Consider the following 6,000-nt stretch of genomic DNA (forward strand, 5'->3'; position numbering starts at 1 on the left):
AGGGACTCTGATCCCAATTACAGACTATTTAAATCTAAGGTGCTGCTGCCCACCTGCGCACATGAACACCCACCAAAGTTTAATTTGTCTACAGAGATTTTTTTCTCTCTCTCTTGTGGTTGCTTCTTTTCCAAATAGGCAGAGTTCCAGAATAAGTTCTGGACTCAATCTTCTGTGAGAACTTTGTTACGATCTTAATTGCATTGCCAACAAGTTCTTCATTGTCAAAAACAGTTCAGAATTCACCTAAAGGAAATGTTCTAATATAATATTTAACTTCTGAAATTTAGGTTTTTCTTTAAAAAAAAAAAAGATGTATTTATCTATTTATTCAAAAAGCAGAGTTACAGAGAGGCAGAGAAAGAGAAAGAAGGAGGTGCCTTTCATCCGTTGGCTCACTCCCAAATGGGCGCAATGGCTGGAGCTGGGCCAATTTGAAGCCAGGAGCCAGGAGCTTTTTCCAGGTCTCCCACACAGGTGCAGGAACCCAAGCAATTGGGCATCTTCTACTGCTTTCCCAGGCCATCAGCAGGGAGGTGGATCTGAAGTGGAGCATCCAGGATTCAAACTGGCACCTATATAGGATGCCAGTGCCTCAGGCAGATGCTTAACCTACTATGTCACAGAAATGGCCCTGAATAGATATTTAATAGCTGCATCTTTTTTTTTTTTTTTTTTTTTTTTTTTTTTTTTTGACAGGCAGAGTTAGACAGTGAGAGACAGACAGAGAGAAAGGTCTTCCTTTTCTGTTGGTTCACCCCCCAAATGGCCACCACGGCCGGCACGCTGAGCCGATCCGAAGCCAGGAGCCAGGTGCCCCAACCTGGTTTCCCATATGGGTGCAGGGTCCAAGCACTTGGGCCATCCTCCACTGCCTTCCCAGGCCACAACAGGGAGCTGGACTGGAAGAGGAGCAACCAACACAGAACCGGTGCCCCAACCGGGACTAGAACCCAGGGTGCCAGCACCGCAGGGGGAGGATTACCCTAGTGAGCCAAGGTGCTGGCCAATAGCTGCATCTTTTAAAATTATTTTTATTTACTTGAAAGGTAAAGAGTTACACATAGAGAGATTTTCTGTTCACTGGTTTACTCTCCAAATGCCTGCCTCAGGCAGGGCTGGGCCAGGCCAAAGTTAGGAGCCAGGAACTCAATCTGAGCCCCCTGTACAGGAGAGAGGGACCCAGGCACTTGAGCCTTCACCTCCTGCCTCACAGGGTGCACTATAGCAGGAATCTGGAATTAGAAGTAGAGGCAAGACTCAAACCTGGACACTTTAATATGGGATTTGGACATCCCAAGTGGCATCTTAACCACTGCACCGAACACCCACTCCTATTCACTGCACCTTAGTCATGGTTTTTGTACAGCTTTTGATCATTCCAGCAATGTTTAAAGAACAAAATATTTTCAGATGGCCAGGTACTTGGCTCTTCTGGTTCTGCAGTCATTATTATTTATTTTAAAAGCACCCTTGATGGTTTGCAAAAGGCAAACAAATAAAATAGAAGCAGATGTTTTTGAATGATATTTGAACTGCAAAGTGGGTAGAAGAGCCAACAAACTTTTCCTTGCTGAAAGTTTTACACTCTCCTAAAGAGCATATGGTGTTCTATGCTTTGGAAAGAAAGTGGCTATCACAGAAAGGATTCTATCAACAGAAAAGCAAAAACATGGTAAGGAAAACATGCCTGCCTCCCTGTGCATAGAGAGTGCAGAGATCCTCACCAACTTATTTAACACTGACACTCAGCAGAAAGTGGCCCAGAAACCACAAAGTTGGCGGCACATTTCTATTCTGGGCCCCCAAGGGGAAAAAATTGCAAAAATTCCTAGCTTCTTCCAGGTCACTGGCCCAGAAAAAGTCCTTCCCGCATGCACAGGAATAGCATGAATGTGGGTTTCAGAGTCAAGCAAACCTGGATTTGTCAGTCTGCTTAGCAGACTACTTGTTTTGTAACCTGGAATAAGTTATTAACGTCTCTGAACCTCCACTGCTTCATCTATAACATGAAAGGATTAAATAAGATCATTAAGTACATAAAATTGAAAAGCAATACCAAAAGCTCCATAGGATGTTGAATATGCCCAGGTGGCATTTAATCTAGCATGGAGAAATGGTGGTGGTGTGAGGTGTAACTCACCCAGAGTTAGAAGGGTTCTAGGAGTTTGGGTCTGCTCTAAGGCAAGACTCGGCGGGTAGGGCTTGGGATCAAATCTGGCAGTGGACAGGACAGCAGTGTCTAAGGAGGTAGAGCTTTACACACACACAGAGGCATGCACACTGTTCTTGTCATAGCTCTGACTGTTCAGGCCCAGCAGGAAGTGCTCCACACTGAGGTGCACCCATTTGAAGGCTCCTGGTTCTACCTGATGCTGCCCTTGTCCAGGTTGTCTCAGAGCCACGAACGCTTTGTTGCCAAGACAGCATGCTGACCTTTGACTTGTGAGTTCATCAGAATCAAAGGCCTTGCCACAAGGTCCAGGGCTACAGTGTGTGTCTCTGCCAGGCCCACCCCTCACTCCCATTGGTGGTGCAGAAAGGGGCGTGCCCAAGTGGCTTCTGGAACTCAGGGTGGGGCACCCTGGGTCATGGCAGAGAGCCTCAGCCTTCACTTTGATGACTACTAGAGAACAACCTAGGGGGAAGACTTCAAATGGTTTCATGGTGGGGTGAGGCATCCCCAGAGCCAAATCTAAGCTGGGTGTCACAGTAAGGGTCACCATGAAAGAGAAGCCCTGAGAGAAGGAGGAAGCTGGCAACCACACAGTTAGGCCGGGTTTTGCAATGCTCAAAGGGGTTTTATTGTTGTTGTTGTTACCTTTTTTTTTTTTTTGAGTTGTACATGATATCGTCAATTAAAAACTGAGCCAGTGCTTTTGAATTCCCTCTACACCCCGCTGTTCACCCACATAGTGCAAACAAATGTGCTTTACTTCTCTGGTTACAACTCCATTCTGTTTTGTTTGGACTCAGCCCTCACTGCTACTGGGCTATCTTTTCCATTGTTCTCTTCTGGATTAAAAGTGTTTCAAACCTCCCCATTCCTCAGTGTGCGGTCTGATGATTCATTTAAATATGAGTTTTCAGAGAGCAGAAACCTCAGTTATCTCCCTATCAGGCCCCCAGTAGAAACTCCTTTTTCACATGTGTCATCCCAGGTACTGCACCCAATCTGGGAGCTAGGGAGGCTGGGCATGGTGATCCATTCACAGATCTGATAGCTACGTGCAACGTGTCAGGGATGTGTTTGAGCTCCTGTATCTAGAAGATGGAGGACACACGTAGGTTAAGTCCAGGTCTTAGTCTCCTGTAGACAGAACTCCCTGGCCGGCGCCGCGGCTCACTAGGTTAATCCTCCGCCTGCAGCACTGGCACCCCAGGTTCTAGTCCCGGTTGGGGCACCGGATTCTGTCCCGGTTGCCCCTCTTCCAGTTCAGCTCTCTGCTGTGGCCCGGGAAGGCAGTGGAGGAGCCCTAAGTGCTTGGGCCCTGCACCTGCAAGGGAGACCAGGTTGGGGTACCTGGCTCTTGGCTTCAAATCGGCGCAGCGTGCTGGCTGTGGTGGCCATTTGGGGGGTGAATCAACAGAAAGGAAGACCTTTCTCTCTGTCTCTCTCTCTCTCACTGTCTAACTCTGCCTGTCAAAAAATTGTAAAAAATAAAAATAAATTTAAAAAAAGACAGAACTCCCATTTTCCAGTCCCAAATGGATGAGCTCTGTGTCACAATTCCTCATTAAGAATCTTTTAAAAGATTCATTTATTTGAAAAGCGGAGCAACAGAGAAAGAGGGAGAGACAGGTAGAGAAGGAAAAAGTGTGCGTGTGCATGTGCGTGTGCGTGTGCGTGTGCATGTGCGTGTGCGTGTGCGTGTGCGTGTGTGTGTGAGAGAGAGAGAGAGAGAGAGAGAGAGAGAGAGAGAGAGAGAAGGGGAAAGAAATCTTCTATGCTCTGGTTCATTCCCCAAAAGGCTGCAACTGCAACGTGTGGGCTCGGTCAAAGTCAGACATCAGGAACTCCATTCTGGTCTCTAACATGGGTGGTGTGTACCAAGTACTTGGGTCATCAACTGTTGCCTTCCTAGGCTCATTAGCAGGAAGCTGCCTTGGAAGCAGAACAGCCAGGACTGGGACCAGGCACTCTAATATGAGAAGCCGGTGTCACAAGTAGAAGGTTAATCTGCTGCCCACAGAGTCAGTGTCACTGCCCCCTGCTCCACCTTGAGAATTAAATGAGATAATATATAATAAGGCACAAGAAGATGACTCAAGTGCTTGGGCCACTGCCATACACATGGGACAGCTGGATGGAGTTCCATGCTCTTTATTTTGGCTTACTTCTTCCCTGGCTGTTGCCATTTGGGGAGTGAACCAGCAGATGGAAGATTTCTCTTCTCTGTCTCTCTTCTATTCAAATAAAATAAACAAATAAATCTTAAAAAATATAACACACACATGCCTCTTCCTCTGCTCCAGTCTCCAGCTGGCACATAAACCCACCTGGAGCACACCCTGTCCACTGCCTGCTCCCTAAACAAAGGCATGTCCCTTATCTGTAGCACCCTTCAGGTCAAGGTTCTGTGTCTGACTGGGCTAAAACTTCATCTCCCTGGAGTGGGTGAAAAGCAGGAAGGAATGGACCCAGATCCCCAAGTGGAAGCACCATTCCTTAGGTGAAGAGTCGTGTCCCACATGGGGAAGTTGCTAGGAGGTGCCAATGAGCGGGAATGTACACTGGGTTGACTGGGCAGGAACCTGAGCCAGCCCAACCTTCATAGCTTACATAACTCTGCTCCCGTTTTACTCATAAGGAAAACACTACACAGACTCCAAACAGAAGAGCCATCTACAAGATCAGTACTCAAGATCAAAACCAAGGAAAGTCTAGGAAATCATCACTTCCAGGAGGACCCAAAGGAGACTTGACAGCCAAATGTAATGTGAGAAAGGATTCTTGAACAAAAAAAAAATGTTATTAGTAAAAATTAAGGAACCTTGGCTGGCGCCGTGGCTCACTAGGCTAATCCTCTGCCTGCGGCGCCGGCACACCGGGTTCTAGTCCCGGTCGGGGTGCCAGATTCTGTCCCGGTTGCTCCTCTTCCAGGCCAGCTCTCTGCTGTGGCCCGGGAGCGCAGTGGAGGATGGCCCAAGTGCTTGGGCCCTGCACCCCATGGGAGACCAGGAGGAAGCACCTGGCTCCTGGCTTCGGATCAGCACGATGCGCTGGCTGCAGCAGCCATTGCGGGGTGAACCAACAGAAAAAAGGAAGACCTTTCTGTCTCTCTCACTGTCCACTCTGACTGCCAAAAATAAATAAATATTTTAAAAAAATTAAGGAATCTGAAGAAAGTATAGACTTCTGTAAATGACAATATATCTTTGGTCCATTATTTGTGACAAGGTACTACACCAATGTAGAAGTTACTAATTATGGTAAGCTAAATATAGGGCTAGATGGGAACTCTTTGTATGATCTCAGATTTTCTGTAAATCTGAAAATAATTTTTTTAAATTTTTTTTATTTTTTTGACAGGCAGAGTGGACAGTGAGAGAGAGAGAGACAGAGAAAGAGAGAAAGGTCTTCCTTTTGCCGTTGGTTCACCCTCCAATGGCCGTCGTGGCCAGCGCACTGTGGCCGGCGCACCATGCTGATCCGATGGCAGGAGCCAGGTGCTTATCCTGGTCTCCCATGCAGGGCCCAAGCACTTGGGCCATCCTCCACTGCACTCCCTGGCCACAGCAGAGAGCTGGCCTGGAAGAGGGGCAACCGGGACAGAATCCGGCGCCCGACCGGGACTAGAACCCGGTGTGCCGGCGCCGCAAGGCGGAGGATTAGCCTAGTGAGCCGCGGCGCTGGCCCTGAAAATAATTTTTAAAATGCATTTTATTAAGCTCTAGCAATAAGTAAGATTATGAAAATCCAAGTATTTCATAATCACTTTAGCTTCTGCCCTGCTGGATTTGTTATGCTTCCCCATCATATTTTTAAAATAGGTACCT

The sequence above is a fragment of the Oryctolagus cuniculus genome, chromosome 15, assembly GCF_964237555.1.
Source record: "Oryctolagus cuniculus chromosome 15, mOryCun1.1, whole genome shotgun sequence".
NCBI classification, from domain to species: Eukaryota; Metazoa; Chordata; class Mammalia; order Lagomorpha; family Leporidae; genus Oryctolagus; species Oryctolagus cuniculus.